A 20,790-nucleotide genomic window follows, 5' to 3' on the forward strand; every position below is an offset into this window, starting at 1 on the left:
AAAAACCCGGACCGTTCTAAAGAGTCGTGGAAACAATTAAGGATCGCCTGTGACGGTCCAAAAAAGAGGAATCTCCGTATTTCTAGTAAGGATTAAAGAGAACAGCAATAACGCTTACAATTAATTAAGGTTTTTAGTTGAGATAAAAAAGTCAATGGCACGAGCGGGATTCGAACCCACGATCTTCGGCTAGATACGCCGCTGCTCTACCACTTGAGCTATCGTGACCTCGATCCACTCGGACACTAACTTCCCATCTCAACCCCACCTTTTGAATTTTCCCTCCTTTTTGCCATTTTTCAAATGTCGTGTAATCGGATTGGATTCTCGACGACAAATGAAATGGCCACGGAGAGCTTTAGTGAAGTATACTTCATTTTAAATCATTAAATTCACTAATTTCGTGGTCCGCTTGACCAATTAATATATTACAATTAATTAAGGTTTTTAGTTGAGATAAAAAAGTCAATGGCACGAGCGGAATTCGAACCCACGATCTTCGGCTTGATACGCCGCTGATCTACCACTTGAGCTATCGTGACCTCGATCCACTCGGACGTCCTTTCCATCGGAACCACACCTTTTAAATTTTCCCTTCTTTTTGCCATTTTTCAAATACCGTGTAATCGGATTGGATTCTCGACGACAAATGAAATGGCCACGGAGAGCTTTAGTGAAGTGTACTTCATTCCAATTCATTAAATTCACTAATTTCGTGGTCCGCCTGACCAATTAATATATTATAATTAATTAAGGTTTTTAGTTGAGATAAAAAAGTCAATGGCACGAGCCAACAGAGTCAACAGACATAAAAGATATAAACCATGCCCTCTACAAATTAATTACAAAAAACAAGCTGGAGATCTTCGTCGATGGTCAAATACACCCACCTCATATGCCTCAAATTTGCCCATTACTGACCAACGAGGTCGTATCCATATTTCATATTCCCTTTTGTCTGAACGGTCTTGCCCGTTAATCCACATGGCCAATGAGCAAAAGTTCAAAAAAGAATTTCGTGAATATTATCATTGATGAAGGAAGAAAGGTTAATTGATATTTTTCGTCAAGATAAATGATGTGTACTTGAGTATGATGAATAGCTGCTAGAACAGAAATGTAAAATCAGATAAGATCGGAACAAGCTTTCTAATTATTGACGACTGTCAACACCAAAATGAAAGCACTAATCTCTGTTCATTACAATCTTTATTTCATTGCGTACACACATACATATTCTAAGTATTTTGGCGGTAAAGCCATCAACCGTTACGCCCAGCTAACTCATCTGGACTTCCGACAATTGGTAAAGATCAAGGTACGTATGAAACTACATGAAGCGCAGCCAATAAAATAATACTGCATATGAAATTGTCCTACAACTGCCTCTAAATATCGTCACACTTTTTTTAACATAAAATTATCACTACGACAACTTTTATGATGGAAACAAAGTGAATGGTCAAGTAATGAGCGCTGTAATTAAAATAATTTCTGTCATCCAGGGAATAAGGTTTGACGTCGCGGACTAGTGGCCAAGCCATTTTAAATACATTTTTCATACCATTATCAATTAAAGAGAAATGGGCTATGCCGGGATTCGAAACCACAACCTCGTTCGAGGCAAATACGAACCGGAAACCCACGGTCCACCTATAGCGATATTCTGAGAAGGAAGGGTGTCAGCAGAACGATTCTTTCATTTAAACCGGCCGAAGGATTAAGCTTATAATCATGAGGAAATTTTAGCGATAATTAAATGTCTATTTCTTTCTGATTTTTTTTCCATCTTACTCTCCTAGAGTAAGTAGAATGAGTATATCCTTCTTCCTCTTTCTGTATTTATTATATTGCTTTCTGTATCGCCACATCACTCTGACTCTCTCGCTGTTTCTTGCGTCCTTAAAATATCACTCTTTTTATCTCTATCCCGCGTTCTCTTTCAGTTCGTTTTGTTCATCTCTTTCTCCTCTCCCTCCCTCCCTCTCACGCTCTTTCTCTCTCACTCCCTCCCTCTCTTCTTCTCTCACAATCTCTCTATCTATCTATCTATCTATATCTATTTCTCTCTCTCTTCTCCCTCTCCCTCTGTCCTTCTCTATCTATCTTTTTTTATATATTTCTCTGTCTGTCTGTCTGTCTCTCTCTCTCACTCTCTCTCCCTCTCTCTCTCTCTCTCTCTCTCTTGCACTCTCTCTCTATCTCTATCTCTATCTATTTCTATATATTTCTCTCTCTCAATCTCTCTCTCTCTCTCCCTCTCTTCTTCTCTCACTCTCTCTATCTATCTATCTATCTTTTTTTATATATTTCTCTGTCTGTCTCTCTCTCTCACTCTCTCTCCCTCTCTCTCTCACTCTCTNACTCTCTTCATATATATATATATATATATATATATATATTTCTATATATATTTCACAATATTTTAGAAACCTATTTTGTTCGTGGTACAAATATTTCTCTATATATTTCTCTCTCTCTCTCTCTCTCTCTCTCTCTCTCTCTCTCTATCTACCTATCTATCTATCTCTATCTATTTCTATATATTTCTCTCTCTCTCTCTCCTCCCTCTCCCTCTCTCCTTCTCTATCTATCTATCTATCTTTTTGTATATATTTCTCTGTCTGTCTGTCTGTCTGTCTCTCTCTCTCTCTCTCTCTCTCTCTCTCTCTTTCTATATATAAACTCCATTCTATATTCTCTTTACGTCTAACATAAGTCTATATAACAGGCAAAGGGAGTCGGTGGCTGCAACGGTTTAGGAGTTGACACAGCGCTTACCACTGTAAGGTAAAGGTCCCGTGTTCGATCCCGACATACTTACAAATGTTTTTTTTTTTTTGCACGAGAAAGCATTTATGGAAAACAAACTATTTAAAATGATATCACTTGGGATTTGAAAATAACATGTTCATGGTTTTAAAGACAATCTTTTATGCTGTGCAACAGTTGGGAACAGTTTTATTGGCCGTTTTTGACAATAGATGTTGAAGTATTTTCTGAGCACAATAGCTCTTTAAAAATAACTTACGTGAGAAAACTTGAACAGTAAAAAAAGAGTATGTGTGGGAGACATTTTCTTATGTAAAACGTTGATGTTTGTTTGTGAGCTTTGTTAGTGCCATGTTGTTTAGATAACAAAGGATTTCATCGTTTATGCCATGGGTCATCAGTCGGCCATGTCGAACTAAGCACTAATGAGCTCTCGTGTTTACACGCCTAGTTAAACGAGGGATGCATCCCGCTCAAGGAGATAAGGGGATACATCGATTAATCTCCTCTGCCGTTTAAAAGAAAAATTCGTTTTATTTTATCTTCATCCTCGTTTAAAAATAAGCATCGCCTGTCATAGGCTTTGTTCCAGGGCAATCTGATATGTTTATCTCGATGGGCTTGGCGTTCGTTACCGTCTCTGATGGCTCATATAGTATTGAACAGGGAAAAAGTAAAACAGGCAAAAATAGCAACTGGACAAACTGTTAATATTTTTTATGAAACTCGTCTTGGTTATTAGGTGTGCTTGTTGATCGTTTATAATCCTGTCTGAGGATTTAATTAAGGGATGTTACGGGTGAAATACAGGGGCGAATATAAGACATGTTCCCACTTTCATAATTATTTTTGTCTGGGTTGTTTCACTCTAACTGTTCTCGACAACTCTTTTTTCATGCTGATTATCACATTTGTCCTCTGGATGCTCGCTCTCTTCCTTTGACGTTACTCTTCCCATTATCGTTCAACCAATCGCGGGTTTCGTCAACCTAATTCGCAATTTTAACAGACAGTCCTGGATACTAGAACAATTTATTACACCGCCAGCAAATTAGCGCGCGCAAGGGTAACGAAATAAATTATGAGGTTCAAACGGTAAGTGTTTAATTGTTTACATAACACATTTAAACTAGAAAATATGAAAATAACAAGTAAAAATATACAATTTGGTGAGTTTTTCATTTGTTTCTCAAGCACCCTGGTATTAACTAGTATTGATATTATGTTCTTATTATTTGGGTTGTATTTATTTATTTTTTTTACAGTTTTACAGTTTGCAACAGCAGAGGTCATATAAACCCTCAGGGTGCCGGTGTTTTTGAAAAAAAGCCCATTTGTAAGTTAGTCGGGTTCGAATGCAGGGCCGCTGGATTCGAACCCGGGACCTACACCTTATAGTGATGAGCGCCGTGTCAACGCCTAAACCGTTGCGGCCACCGACGCCCCCTTTATATTGGTTGTAAATTTACATTTTAGATAGACAGTTATTCTAGGTAATTTAAGTTCATTCGTCATCTTCATCCTAAAATAATATTTTTTTAATAACTATTTTCAAGCATGAACCGGAACATGCTTCTCCCTCATTAGCTATGCTGTAGTGCGTGTTCCCCAAGGCTGCATACTTGGTCTCAGATCTTTGTTTTAATTTAAGCAGATGGACATTCCTATGAATTAATTCACTACTTTCGTGGTCCGCTTGACCAATTAACACATGACAATTAATTAAGGTTTTTAGTTGAGATGAAAAAAAGCTAATGGCACGAGAGGGATTCGAACCCACGACTTTCGTCTAGATACGCCGCTGCTCTACCACCTAAGCTATCGTGACCTCGATCCACTCGGACATCAACTATCCATCTCAACCGCACCTTATGAGTTTCCCTCCTTTTGCCATTTTTCAATTCCTATGAATCCCAATTCAATACGCCACATACATGCAGACGGTACCGCCAGCCCAAACTAATAATGGTGTTCAGAAACCTTCAATCTCCAGTTTGAAAGAATTCAAAAATGAAAGATCAGATTCAAGAAAACCAAATCCTAGCAACAAACGTTCAACCTTGACTCGAGTCCAAAATCTTTCGAATCATTTCCAAAGCTCGTTACTTCACATCCGACTTGCCATAAAGACCTTCAAATAAAATGTATTCTCGAAACCGCAACAATTGGTTTACCAATAGTTAAGAAAGTATGATCATTGCTGTACAAATACCGAGCAGTTTTAGCAGATGCGTTCCCGTGTTTGTTCAGCTGGGTTTCTTTATTTTTACATGTTGGGTAGTGCATTATGGGCAACGAAAAGAATTAACCGTTGTTCCCCATGTTTGGACAGTACTTAAAACGCTTTTTAGTTAGGTTGTGTTTACAATTCATACCTACCGTTGGGAAAAATCTTTTGATGTGATTATTTTTTTAGTTTTTTCAAATTCGTTTTCCTATAATTAATAAGCTATCTTCTCTTGTATTATGGTGGGCGTAACTAACCCGTAATGGATGATAGCTTCTTCTGTTCCAGATGTCCTTCTTTTAAAAATGCATTATCGTTTCCATTCCCGATATATGCACAAAGTTTCAACAGGTTTACAGTTATAATTATTATTATTATTATTCTCCATCAATAAGAGTGCACAATTATATTGGCTTTGTGAATATCTCCTACAGAAAGTGTCTTGTAGATCTCAGGAGATGATTTTCAAATGGAAAGAAATTTGAGACAAATCTGGCAATGGGGCAAACGCGACATTTTTTTCCAAATGTAGGTACTACAATTCTATTAAGCTGCAAAATTACACAGGTTGTGAGAAATCATGGAAAGATGGTCGAAACTAGCTCAAGTGATTTCATATCACAGATGATGACAATCGCAACTTCGTGCGGGAAGAGGCAGACGAGGAAAAATATTATGTTTAATACAATTAACTAAGGTTTTAGTTGAGATAAAAAAGTCACTGGCACGAGCGGGATTCGAACCCACGATCTTCGGCTAAATACGCCGCTACTCTACCACTTGGGCTATCGTGACTTCGATCCACTCGGACACTAACTTCCCATCTCAACCCCACCTTTTGAATTTTTCCTCCTTTTTTGCCATTTTTCAAATGTCGTTTAATCTATTTGATTCTCGGCGACAAATGAAATGGCCACGGAGAGCTTTAGTGAAGATATATTTCATTTTAACATTAAATTCACTAGTTTTTGTGGTCCGCTTGACCAATTACTATCTTTCAATTAATTAAGGTTTTCAGTTGAGATAAAAAATTCAAAAGGTGGGGTTGAGATGAGAAGTTAGTGTCCGAGTGGATCGAAGTCACGATAGCTGAAGTGCTAGAGTAGCGGCGCATCTAGCCGAAGATCGTGGGTTCGAATCCCGCTCGTGACACTGACATTTTTATCTAAACTGAAAACCTTAATTAACTTCTGCTTTATCTTCCCTAATCAGGGTAGTTTCTTTAAAAATCATCAAACATCCTTTCATTCACACTCTGAACTACAAAATGAGGTCTAATGTTATTTTTCACATACCGTCAAATGGAAGATGGAAGAATCGCTTAAAAAATTCGAAAAACCCCCTAATCGCCAATGCACCTTGACCGATCTAAGTAAATGTTTTGGATGAAAAGCTTTTTTGCAAATTTAATAAACTTTTCTATTCCAGGTGAGCCTTTTATTAATCAAGACTACTAACAATTCACTAATTTCATGGTCCGCTTGAGCAATTAGTATATTACAATTAATTAAGGCTTTTTAGTTGAGATAAAAAAGTCAATGGCACGAGCGGGATTCGAACCCACAATCTTCGGCTAGATACTCCGCTGCTCTACCAGTTGAGCTATCGTGACCTCGATCCACTCGGACACCAACTTCCCATCTCAACCCCACCTTTTGAGTTTTCCCTCCTTTTTGCCATTTTTCAAATGTCGTGTAATAGAATGTCGTGAAAGATATGTGCGAAAGGTTGCGATAAAAAGTCAGTGTGATAAGCGGGATTCGAACCCTTGACCTTTGGCTAAATACGCCGCTGCTCTACCACTTGAGCTATCGTGACCTCGATCCACTCGGACAACATCTCAACCCCACCTTTTGAGTTTTCCCTCCTTTTTGCCATTTTTCAAATGTCGTGTAATCTATTTGATACTCGGCGACAAATAAAATGGCCACGGAGGTGGGGTTGAGATGGGAAGTTGGTGTCCGAGTGGATCGAGGTCACGATAGCTCAAGTGGAAGAGCAGCGGCGTATCAAGCCGAAGATCGTGGGTTCGAATCCCGTTCCTGCCATTGACTTTTTTATATCAACTAAAAAGCATTAATTAACTGTACTACTAACAATTTCATTTGATTCATGCCTTTTGGCGTATTCTAAATATAATTTCTTCACGAGGCTCTACAATTCTTCAATTTGTGTCATAAATGGAATTTTTTATTAATTACACGCGTTTTCTTATAGAGTGCTTATTTTCAAATGTTCAACGAAGCTTCGTTTCTTATAATTTGAAAATTCAAAGATATCCATGAGCAATTGTAATTAGCAACAAATCGGCAAACGCGAAGATCTCTACGTATGGAGAGTGTAATAATGTGTTAAAGTAAATAAAGAGTTTGATTTATTTATTTATATGCATATGTGATAATATTTTTATCTTATAATATTTGTACTGAAACTTGTAGTTGTTGTTTTTGTTTTAAAATTTATTGTGTCATTTTATTTCGGAGGATTGCTTAAATTACTTGGCGACTAGTTTTCACCAGGCGAAAACTCGACTATGAATTTACATTTTACATCCCCAACAATAAAAGTTTTTCCATATACATAATCCTAAATTGTTGTTATATGCTAATAATTTAATTTAATCGTTCTGCTCCTCGGATGCAAAATGGGTGGAAAGAATGAATAAATAAGGATCTTTTATGGAATCCCGTTCTGGAGCAACTGTCATATGTGGTTTTTTACATTATATTTGATCGTTTTCTGTTTGGAAGTAAATTCACCTTAAGGGATGCCGTCTAGCATAAGTCTGCCAAGTGAAAAAAAAATCCTTTTTGACACATACATTTCCACCTGCTTCCAGACTTTCGCAGCTCCCGCCCGGAATCAAAGGGAAGACTAACCCTTTCTCGTTTCCCCGTGGACGAGTTGTCTAACTCAATTTTTTAAATTCTGATGTGCAATTGAGACATTGTTTGCTATCGGCCTAGCAAAGACGTCGAGATATACGAAATATTAAATCAAATCCTGTGTAATTTTTTTTGTTTTTTAATGGTGTACCGTTATCACAAAATGCATCATACCGACACTTATTTATTAAAACCATCTGAAAAATTTACCGATCAGCGTCTTTATAATAAGATATCTGAAAAGAATTTAGTCTTTTATCTTAAAAAGACATGGCCTACCCACGTACTTCTTATATCGCATGAAAACTTTTTACCTGAAAAAATGTAAGTTCAAAGTAAAGATCCTTATTTATTATTTTATAAATTGAAAATACTTCATAAATTTTTAGGTACACCCATAACATATAAATATTCATGTACGAGAGGAAAAAAAAAACCTGGGAAAGACAATTTTAGCTACATCTTAACTTTCTACCATTTCAGAATTCGGTAATTGAAAGTTTCACTACAAATTTTCACTAAAAGGGCTGGCGATAAATTATTTGTATCTGTGTTAAAAACCACCCGGTCTATGAGATTGTTTAAAATTTTATTACCAGATGGCATTTTTGTCGAAAAATCTAACAAAATCAGCTCTATATAGTTTGAAAATTAAACTCGATTATAAACATTAAATTCAAATAAATGATTATGGTATAAAATAAGATTTACATTACAACTCTGGGGAAAGCAGTTAATAAAGAAAAATATGAAAGGTGCACAGATTTATGTACTCTTAGGCAGCCAGACAGCATTACAGGTGATAAATGTGTGTGTTTTCAACACTAAAGTTATCTAGAAGTGACCAAATTGCTTAATAGCAATAGGAAAACACAACGAACCTACTTTAAAGTGGGTTCCCGGAAAAGAAGTTATAGAAGGAAATGAAAAACTAGTCAAAATAGGTTCAGCTGTCTCACCCAAGGGGAAAGAACGACAAGGCGCAGCGGTGTATGATCTTAAGTTGGAACTGGTTATGACTATCATTTTAGGGATTCATAAATAGACCTATATCGCAATGGAGGAAAGGATTTTTAGTATCCTTATTCAATTCTGCCGTACCAGCTTAGTACGCAATGACATTCCTCGAATCAATTCATGTTGCGGGGCAGAGTCGGGGTGCGTAGATTTATTGTTGCGATGCAGCCCTGACTCTGCTCCGCGGCAAAGAGCCATGTCCAGATCAAGATTCAGTTCACATTCATCACAGCCAGAGAAAATGACGGAGGAACTAGCTCTCTCAGGAATTTACCTTGCTCTTTTTTGCATTGTACGTAGTGAATCCAATCGGAGGTGCATTCAAAAACGCCCAAAACGATGGTAGATTCGACAAATATTTCACGGCGGGAATCAGCACGGGAAAAATCTTTTGAACAGGTTGAGATTAAATGATGGCGCAGGGTTCAGAATTTTTTTTTATTTCAGGAACAGTCACTACAACTAATAATTCAGATATCGTGAGATGCGGTCTGGTGTGATGTAGGTTTCAGAAAAACATTTTCTTTATCGTGCCAACGTTTCGATCTTTTATTGAGATCATCTTCAGGGCCTGGGATTTACAAACAATGTTTATATTTAACAAATACATTTAGGATGTGGAAAAGTGAATTTATACAATGCAAAATATATTTTATATTCAAACAAAGTATTTCTACTCACTTAAAGTGTTTGTCTTCTGTGTAATTGTGCCATCCTTGCGTGTCGTGTTGAGAGTGCCAGTGAGATTTTACTGTTTTATGTTTATATATGTTTGGTTTTGAACCCTACATCACACCAGACCCGCATCTCACGATATCTGAATAATTATCGATTAACGGTCACTAATCTCTACACACTCACTACAACGTCAACTAAACAAATGAAGCAAGAGTGTTTGTTCCGATTCTCTACTGGCAAATGTTGCGCAACATTGAGTCAAAGAATCCCACATGGGATGGGATTCAAAACAGTCCGAAAATGCTAGCCCGCAACACCAGCTTCATCGCAACAATGAGTCGGGGCAGCCCGGACTCAGGCTAGACGCTGCCGAAACTCTCCGGAGATTCAAAGAGTCCATTCAAAGAATCCCAGTGCGTACTAGGCCTTAGAGACCATATAGGGAATGTGAAACAGAAAAGGGGAAAATGTTTGAGCTTATCGTATTCCTTGGGCCTTGTCTTATGAAGAAATGGCTCGAGGAGGACATTAGAATTTATTTTCTTTGAGTGTAAATCAACTTAATCTAATCGGTCTTCCCTTGCTGGTTTCCTCTTGACATTTATTTTTTTGGGACGATTTTGATTACAATGTTGACCAGAATGTTTACAAATTTGAGGAGAGGAAACCAGCACGGACTAACCTAATGAGCCTATTAACACGTATTTACCGATAATTAAATAGATATATGAATGAATGGATGAATAAATAAATATGCGTGCTATAATTGCCAGCTAAGAATTTTTAGGTTTAATGTGTTCAGTGCCTGGAAGCGGTTTTGGTCCTAACAAGTTCGCTTAAAGTTGGGAGCCAACTGTTGCGGAAGAGGGCTTTTAGGACTTTTCTTTCCCTTTCAAAAAGTACACAAGAGAAGAATTTTGTGGCGCACGTCATCATCCGTACCGCATTGGGGGCGTAAAGGGCTGTTGGACCTTTTGAATTTAAAGAGGTATGCCAAGATGTTGCCATGACCGGTCAAGGTTTCCGGAGACATCCACTTCGCTTGTGCCCTCGCCTCGATGTTTGGAAAGTATTAGTAGGTCAGTCTTCCTTTAGTGCTGTTTTGCCATCTGCTTTGCCTTGCAGTGTCCATCCAATTTTTTATAAACTCAGAGCTCTGCTTTTTTGAGATGTTCCTCAGCCATTCTAGCTCATGCTTTTCTACGCCTTGTAGGTTTGGCCATTGTCCCACTTTAATTTTTCTGATGGCTAATTTGCTTTGGAAGACTATGTCAATCGGCTGCGTATTGGCGATTACTTGGAGGGCGTGCGTCGATATCTTTCTGTAGGCTTTGGTGCTTCTTAGCAAGGCTATCCTCTGGCTTGTTTCTAGGATACTTTTGCTCCGACTTTTTAACTTTTGTGTCCAAACTGCCCCTCCGTATGTCGATATCGGTAGATATACGCTCTTATATACAATCGCCATGGCTTTCGGGCTCAGTTCCCAAGTCGCTTGCCATTCCGCTTAATTTGGAGAATGTTGATCGCGTTGCCTTTCTGATTTTGATGATGTGATGAGCGGTGCTAAGTTTTTCTCCAAGCTCTATCCCTAGATAATAGCTTAGTCGCTTGGTTTGGGGAGCAGTTGCAAGTTTGCCTTTGAACATGAGCGTATGGCATTTATATGGGGATTTTTCCAATTTTGTACCATTGTACCACTTTTTAACTGTTCCTCGAGCTCTTTTTTAATGTCGGCCTCAATGATGGTTACGAGGTCGTCGACGAAAGCCACAAAATCTATTACTATTTCTCCCAGAGTTTCAGGGAGACTATTGAAGACCTCATTCAAAAATAGTGGGCCTAGCACAGATCCCTGTGAGCAACCTTTTTTAACTAGTCGGACCTAAGAGGTGTGCTTTGTCGAAATGTCCAAGTTATTTTTTTATTTATTTAAAAATTGGAAGATTGAGGTTTGACAGTTTGATTTAACGCTCTTTTTGATCCCACACAGTCCGCCTAAAACTACATTTTAAGTGTGTGGTGATTAGTGACCTTTAATCGATAATTATTCAGAAATCGTGAGATGCGGTCGGGTGTGATGTAGGTTTCAGAAACCTACATCGATAAAGAAATGTTTTTCTGACCAGACCGCATCTCACGATTTCTAAATAACTACATTTTAAGGTTTACCATTTTCACCCTGTTATTATTAAAATAGATTTCTGTAAAAACAAATCGGATGATTTCTGATGGAAAGAACATATCGAAAGCCGTTGGTAAAGATTGGATTTTATTACGGCTAGTCCTGCCGGCTATTTTTAAAGCTTTCAGTACTTATCCCGCGAGTTGATCAAAGCTCCTCTTTTTGGGCGGAATTATGCAAACAAGGGAGGTCTTTTTCAAGCCCCGTGCTAAATCCTCAAACGTTTACACTCTGCGCGATAGGCCTATTCTCCCCCATCTCGCGTAATTACCATTTTTATTACCTTTCCGCGTGCAGTGTCCTTTGCCCGACTTATCAAAAATTGTCATTCGTCCATTCGACGTGGCAGCTGAATCGTGAAAATCAAATTTTACGAATGTAAGTGCAACCATTGTCAGTATCGATCAACTCTAATCTCCTGACATATCAGTTTGTTCTTTGTCGGTCGGGATTCGTCAGATTCTTCCTTTTCCACTGTGCCTTATCTTAACGCAGAAAATGGCAGAAGAGTCGATTTGCTTAAAAAGAAAAAATAATCCCTAGAACTAAAATCCATTACAACTCCGTGCTTAGAATCTAGGAAAAAATCAGTTTAATCCGTTTTTTAAATAAATCACGTAATCTAAGTAATATCGACACTAATCTTTGCCCATTTATAATTACGGCAATAGGTAATTGTATTGAACTCTATCAGCCTTTGACTGTTGGTTTGAGTGGTTTATCTATCATCGGTTGACCGTTGACGTGAAACCGGTATAGAACGTATTAGCTGTCACAATTCCAAAATGATTACTGTGGCAAAAGCATGAAAGCAAGATAAACTTCCCGAGGTGTTAATATTCGAACAAAAACGTTAAAATAAAAGCGTATGCCAAAATGATGCAAAAATCCGTTTGTCAAATTATTACGTCAATTAGAGGCAATTTAAATGTAAGTTTATTTTCTTAGGACATGTACAACAACATACATAACTGTATGTTTTTAATACAATTGTAAAGTCTAATTTATTCATATAATATACTATTTACACACATATGTTACGATCTCTTCGTGATTCAACAGGACTGACCCAATTCTGAATCCTTTTTATTAAGAACAGAGCCCCTGATGTCTTGATCTAACCTGACTACAAACCGACCATGTTTCTTTTTTAATCAAATTTAATTCGTTTTAAAACAATTCATCGATTATACAAGAAAATAACAATAAGATTTTTTTTTTAATTTTAAAACAAACAACATTTTGAAATTTAAATAAACAGTAATTTCAAGGAAACCGTTGGCCAGACCGTTTGAAACAAGGGTGGATGGGTTCACTGTTTACACTCTACCAGCTGTGGACCGAAGCACTCTATTTTAGTGATTCCGACACTTTTTAAATTCTTTTCAGGATCTCACACTTCTTTCTGTCTCTTGTCTACACAGAATGGACTCTTTCACTTCTAGATTTGACTGTTTGTATCCTAATCGTGGTGATCCACTTTTATTTTTACTCTAGGCATAATCATGAAGCCTAAATCACAATATTGTCACTACGAAATAAATTGAAATGTGACACATAGATTGAGTTTAGGTAAAGTAAGAGATATAGAACGAAAGGAGAGAGATTCGCTCCACAAAATGAGTAGGAGGAAAAAAGGAAACGAGAACAAGAAAGTGTATGAGAAAGAGTACAAGAGAGAAAGAGAGAGCGAGAGAGAGAGACAGAGAGAGAGAGAGAGAGAGTGAGTGAGTGAGTGAGTGAGGGAGTGAGTGGGTGGGTGGGTGAGTGAGTGAGAGTAAGAGAGAGAGAGAGAGCGAGAGTGTAGGAACAAGTGTGCTTGGAACGTAGGGATTGGACGTGTTAAAATATAAAAAAATAAATTATTTACTGGTAGTATAAATACATCCGGAAAAACAATTTGTAGGCCAATAATATAATACCTACGAATCTGTACAATATCTATGAAAACAAAATTCTTATTGTAAAAAGAAAATGTTGCGTAAGGATTCGAATTATTTTCATTTATTCAACGTTATCATAATATAATTGTAATGTTCAAACTATCATTCATTTCCCTAGTGCAGAGATAGACTACAGTTTCTTTCAGAAAAACATTTTCTTTATCGTGCCAACGTTTCGATCTTTTATTCAGACCATCTTCAGGGCTCAAAGTGTTTGTTTTCTGTGTAATTGTGCCATCCTTGCGTGTCGTGTTGAGAGTGCCCACACCCAAGGGCATAAAGAAAATGTTTTTCTGAAACCTACATCACACCCGACCGCATCTCACGATATCTGAATTACTATCGATTAACGGTCACTAATTTTTACACATAAATAATGACATTGAAAGGAACGCAAAAAGAAAGAGAGAGTGAGGTACAGAGACATAACTAAGACACAGAAACTAGAGAGAGAGAGAGAGAGAGAGAGAGCGAGAGAGTGAGTGAGTGAGTGAGTGAGTGAGTGAGTGAGTGAGAGAGTGAGTGAGTGAGTGAGTGAGTGAATGAGTGAGTGAGAGAGTGAGTGAGTGAGTGAGTGAGTGAGTGAGTGAGAGAGAGAGAGAGAGAATGAGTGAAAGAGATTAAATAGTAGTTAAGATACAGAGAATAAGACAACAATGACAGATTGTGTGGAGACTAAAAAGCGCTGGATAGAAAAATGAAATAAATAATGACAGTAATTCAGATATCGTGAGATGCGGTCGGGTGTGATGTAGGTTTCAGAAAAACATTTTCTTTATCGTGCCAACGTTTCGATCTTTTATTCAGACCATCTTCAGGGCTCAAAGTGTTTGTTTTCTGTGTAATTGTGCCATCCTTGCGTGTCGTGTTGAGAGTGCCCACACCCAAGGGCATAAAGAAAATGTTTTTCTGAAACCTACATCACACCCGACCGCATCTTACGATATCTGAATTACTATCGATTAACGGTCACTAATTTTTACACATAAATAATGACATTGAAAGAAACGCAAAAAGAAAGAGAGAGTGAGGTACAGAGACATAACTAAGACACAGAAACTAGATAGAAAGAAAGATAGATAGATAGATAGATAGATAGATAGATAGATAGAGAGAGAGAGAGAGAGAGAGAGAGAGAGAGAGCGAGAGAGCGAGAGCGAGAGAGAGAGAGAGAGAGAGCGAGAGTGAGACAGATAATGAGGTACAGAAAGAGAAAGACCGGGGAGAGAAAGGAGCGAGAGCCACAGACGGAGCCACCCGCAAAATACGAAATATCAAGAAGAAATGGGGGTGAGTGAATCAGGACGGAAAATAAATAGGTAAAGATGAAAAGAATATTACAGAACAGAAATAGATAAGTAAAAAGAGAAAGTGAGGCAGAGATCGCCTGACCAAGTTTAACAAAATGAAAAATTCAACCACGTACACAAATAATTTTTATATTTATAATTCCTTCGTTAACTTGCGTATATTGACATACAGAAATATAAAAAACGAAACAAATTAGTCATCAATAATAAAATAAAGCGCCTACATTTAGGGCGAATTTTCACTTGCGAATTTTTAGACTGCAATTTTTGAACAAACTTTGACAAATTTTACTAAAACAAATCCTAATTTGCACTAAGCATAAATAAGAAGAGATCATGTATAATTTAGAACTTGAGCCCTGAAGATGATCTCAATAAAAGATCGAAACGTTGGCACGATAAAGAAAATGTTTTTCTGAAACCTACATCACACCCGACCGCATCTCACGNAAAGAGAGAGAGAGAGAGATAGAGAGAGAGGAGAGAGAGATAGAGAGAGAGAGGGGGGGGGGAGAGAGGTTTTTGTTTGCTTTTACAAGGAAAGATGCATTGTAGATAGCAGTTCTGATTTTAGGCTTATACCATTTAAAGTTATTTATCAGGTATGATGGTTTTTGGCTTTTTAATAATTTTATTAAGAACATCAAGAGTGTTAGTGCTCTTCTTTCTTTAATTTTGTAAAATTTTTGCTTTGGCATAATATGGTGTGACATGATAAATGTATTCGATATTATAAACCTATCTTATGCAAGCATTTTGTGCTTTTTGTAGATTTTCTAATTTTTTTTAATTATATTATAATAGCATAGGGAAGCATAATCAGAGATTGGGAACAAGATAGATTTTATAATTTGTAATTCTACTCAGGTGGAAGATCAACCTGGACATTTCGCAGCTGGAATGTTTATTTACAAATATCGATGGTTTGTTCTGACCAAGACAATGTTTCATCGACTGTGACACCAAGTTTCTTTAATGATTTGGACAGCAGAATTTTGTGGTTATTTATTAAGATATTTACATTTTTAACATTTATGTAATTTAAGTTTCTTCTAGTTCCTATCAGCATTGCTTGACATTTATCATAGTTTATTGATACCTTATGTTGTTCACACCATCGGTTTAGTTCTTTCAAGTCATTAGTCATTTTATCAACCATTACATGCACGTTTTCTTTGTTATCTGAACAATCTGCTTGAAGGTCGTCTGCGAGCATCATGCTCTTGACGTTTTTAAAACATGTTAAAACTTGGTTTATAAATAAAATGAACAGCAACGCTGATAGATTACCTCCTTGAGGAACTCCAGATAATAACCTTTTCCAGTGTGAAACTTCTCCATCTACATCCTTAACCCATTGATACCTGTTTATCAAGTATGTTGAAAACCACTTAATCGTGCATCAGAGAAATGTAGTGACTTAAGGATTGCCAATAATAGAGTATGCTGCACAAAGTCGAAAGCCTTCCTAAAGTCAATTAAGACTAAAAGTGAGACCATTCTCTCATCTATATTTTTTCTTAAATCATCCATAACCTTTATCAATGCAGCCTCTGTTCTGTAACCAAGTCTAAATCCAGAGTAATATTCATTAAGGATGTTGTTTCTAGTAATATGTTGTTGTAATTGTCTAAATATAATTTTTTCAAATACTTTTGCCATGACTCATATAATATTAATAAAGAAAGAGAGGAAAGGAAAAGAGGGAGGGAGAGAGACATAAAGAAAGGAAGAGGACAGATAAATAGAAAGAGAGAGAAAATCAGAGGGACATAAAGAAAGACAATGAGACATATAGAGAAAGAGGGGATATATATACAGAAAGAGAGAGAGAGAGAGAGAGAAAGAGAGAGAGAGAGAGAGAAGAAAGGAAAGGAGAAAGGGAGATAGAGGAAAGGAAAGGAGGGAGGGAGAGAGACATATAGAAAGGAAGAGGACAGATACATAGAAAGAGAGAGGAAATCAGAGGGATATAAAGAAAGACAATGAGTCATATAGAGAAAGAGGGTGAATATATACAGAAAGAGAGAGAGAGAGAGAGAGAAAGAGAGAGAGAGAGAGAGAAGAAAGGAAAGGAGAAAGAGAGAGAGTGAGGAAAGAAAGGAGGGAGGGAGAGAGAGAGACATATAGAAAGGAGGAGGACAGATACATAGAAAGAGAGAGAGGCAGTAGGGTCAGGTAAAGTTACAGAGACAAAGCAAAATAGTGAAGAAAAGAAAAAGAGAGATATTGAAATAGATTTTCATTAGATAGATAGGTAGTTACTGATAAACCGCATGAGAGAATGGAGGTAGATAATATTACAAATAAGAACCTCAGAGATATAGATAATATTTGTTGTTTTAAATAATACGGACAAACGAATAAACATTATATACTATTTACTGATAATAAATAAATAGAAGAGCAAATTCAAATTATACAAACGCAAACAAAAACAAACAGACAGTGAGAGAGAGAAAAAGAAAAAGAAAGAAAGAGAGAGAGAGAGAGAGAGAGAGAGAGAGAGAGAGAGAGAGCAGGAACAAGTGTGCTTGGAACGTAGGGATTGGACGTGTTAAAATATAAAAAAATAAATTATTTACTGGTAGTATAAATACATCCGGAAAAACAATTTGTAGGCCAATAATATAATACCTACGAATCTGTACAATATCTATGAAAACAAAATTCTTATTGTAAAAAGAAAATGTTGCGTAAGGATTCGAATTATTTTCATTTATTCAACGTTATCATAATATAATTGTAATGTTCAAACTATCATTCATTTCCCTAGTGCAGAGATAGACTACAGTTTCGTTGATCAAAAGGATTACAATTACAACCAGGAGTACAATGTCATATTACCAGTAATCAACCGGGCTAGAATTATACGCTTGATTAGTACTCATTTTCACTAATTCCTATTGCTTAATGTTTTAATAGCCTGTATACTATAGAGAATTAATTGTATGAATAATATTTTTATAAGGTTTGTTTATTATATTTAAAAGTCCCAATGGTGCTTATACCCGGCTGTGCGTAAAATATTGTACGTATGAAAATAACATAGGCAAAAGTGAAATTAAACGTATTCCGGATTCACGCGGTCGCCCCCGAGGGACGCGGAGCTCATTGTTGGTAAGTTACTAAAGAGGATTTGCGACTGGGAAACTAGGTGGGTTCGGTTTATTGTCGGATCCTCGGTTCTATGCTAATTCGCGGAGGGGTGGAGGCCCAGATAGGGAGACGACGTCGGCTGGCCAGAAAACGAAGGATTTACATTTAATACGACTTGGAAATAATTCAAGGATGGTCCCCGCGGGCGGAAATTTGTCGCTTCCGCTCCTATTCCTATCGGGACCATCATGAAGACACTTTATACCCAGAAAAAAAAAACAGAGGTGAAATTGGATATTCAATAATTATCCAGGCCAGTTCAAACAAATTAATTAAGTATAGACCAGAGAACAACAGTACATCTTGATTTTAACGTTGACACGTTATGCTAGTACCTCCAAGTCGAAGAAAATAAATCGACGACAAACTAAACACTAAATAACATACAATGTTATGTGAGAAAAGGTAAAAGGGACATTCGCCGTTAAAAACCAAATAACTGATTATGTATTGGTTGTAAACTTATGACAAACTAAAAAATTGATTAACTAAAAAATATAATTTTTTAGATACATCTGGCTATAATTTTTCTGACGTCATATGCTAATTAAAAATTGAATCCACATATAAAAAGACACATACACTCCACATGGGAAATAATTGTGTACAATAAAATTAAAAAAATTGATTATTTTTGAATTACAAATAGTAATTTTTTTCGTTCGGTAATAAAACGCTCAGAACTAATTTTGTGTATGCAGATCATGATATATATGATAGTTATTTTAAAAATAACAAAGGAACGTAAACAAATGAGTAAAGAAACAAAATGCTGGAAACCAAGGTGACGTTAAGGCTCAAATTTTTAAAATCTTCATAAATGTTTAAAACAACGAAGAGTAAAGTGACATTGTCGCGAACGTTCGGATATAGAAACATTCCAATGACAAGGAAGGATTTTGGATAAATGGTAAGAGGAAAAGCTCATATTATCCTGAAACGTAACTAATATAAATAATTAATTGATGTGTAAACTATTATTATTACTAATAATGGGAGACCTTCCATCATTGTGCACAAATGACCAGTCGTACAAGCGCGATATAGCAAGCATTGCTATAATTTACACGGGCAGTTAAAGTAAACGTTTGTAACATTAACCTGAATATCTATTCTCAACATAAAAAGGTATCAAAAATTAAACTTTTAATATATTTCTCTTTGAACTAGGGGTCCTTCCTTAATTGCTGAGAATCAATTCCGGCCGCCAGCGGTATCACCTAAACGCCCACGAACACCTAAATTCCCGAACATCAGATACGACCAGACACATAAAAAGCTTCGAACATCACAACAGAGTGTCCAGCGGTCGGAATTTGATTCAATTCGCATGGCAATTAGTTCCATTGGAAGGACCCTGGGTGGCTGGTAAGAACGAAACAAAATACAATATTGGAGTATCAGATTTTTAATTTTTTCCTCTTTCATCTAGGGGGTCCTTCCTTACTTGCTGAGAATCAATTCCGGCCGGTAGCGGTATCACCTAAACGCCCACAAACACCTACATTCCCGAAATCATTTCGACCAGACACATACATAGCTTTCCAACATCACAACAACGTGTGTCCAGCGGTCGGAATTTGATTCTATGCGCATGGCAATTAGTTCCATTGGAAGGACCCTTGGTGGCTGGTAAGAACGTAACAAATACAATATTGGAGTATCAGATTTTTAATTTTTTCCTCTTTCATCTAGGGGGTCATTCCTTACTTGCTGAGAATCAATTCCGGCCGGTAGCGGTATCACCTAAACGCCCACAAACACTTACATTCCCGAAATCATTTCGACCAGACACATACATAGCTTTCCAACATCACAACAACGTGTGTCCAGAGGTCGAAATTTGATCCTATGCGCATGGTAATTAGTTCCATTGGAAGGATCCTGGGTGGCTGGTAACAACGAAACAAAGTACAATATAGGAGTATCAGATTTGTAATTTTTTCCTCTTTCATCTAGTGGGTCCTTCCTTACTTGCTGAGAATCAATTCCGGCCGGTAGCGGTATCACCTAAACGCCAACGAACACCTACATTCCCGAACATTAGATACGACCAGACACATAAATAGCTTCGAACATCACAACAGCGTGTGTCCAGAGGTCGGAATATGATTCTATGCGCATGGCAATTAGTTCCATTGGAAGGACCCTGGGTGGCTGGTAAGATCGAAACAAGTACAATATAGGAGTATCAGATTTTTAATTTTTTCCTCTTTCATCTAGTGGGTCCTTCCTTACTTGCTGAGAATCAATTCCGGCCGGTAGCGGTAGCACCTAAACGCCCAAGAACACCTACATTCCTGAACATCAGATACGACCAGACACATAAATATCTTCGAACATCACAACAGCGTGTGTCCAGAGGTCGGAATTTGATTCTATGCGCATGGCAATCAGTTCCATTGGAAGGACCCTGGGTGGCTGGTAAGAACGTAACAAAGTACAATATTGGAGTATCAGATTTTTAATTTTTTCTTCTTTCATCTAGGGGTCCTTCCTTAATTGCTGAGAATCAATTTCCGACCGTTCGTTTATCACCATATGCCAACCACACATTCTATGTTGCCTCAACTCACAGATTTTTTTTATAGTACGTTTTTCCTAATAAAATTTTTAA

General features: G+C 37.2%; 1 protein-coding gene and 1 long non-coding RNA gene across 14 annotated transcripts in view; one reads left to right on the forward strand and one right to left on the reverse strand.

The window, feature by feature from the left end:
- LOC106667815 (protein eva-1 homolog C) overlaps nucleotides 1–20,790 on the reverse strand; it is a 618,009-nt gene that overhangs the window by 362,765 nt on the left and 234,454 nt on the right. The window lies entirely within an intron of this gene.
- Nucleotides 19,324–20,768, forward strand: LOC106667817. Of its 2 annotated transcripts, XR_002910406.1 has the most exons (6): nucleotides 19,324–19,541; nucleotides 19,606–19,805; nucleotides 19,869–20,068; nucleotides 20,133–20,333; nucleotides 20,397–20,597; nucleotides 20,662–20,768. It is a non-coding gene; the product is annotated as an uncharacterized LOC106667817 (long non-coding RNA). The 2 variants fall into 2 exon arrangements; XR_002910405.1 differs by having other exon boundaries at nucleotides 19,324–19,805.

This window comes from Cimex lectularius, unplaced genomic scaffold (genome assembly GCF_000648675.2).
Source record: "Cimex lectularius strain Harlan isolate CLEC.00 unplaced genomic scaffold, Clec_2.1 scaffold87, whole genome shotgun sequence".
NCBI lineage: Eukaryota > Metazoa > Arthropoda > Insecta > Hemiptera > Cimicidae > Cimex > Cimex lectularius.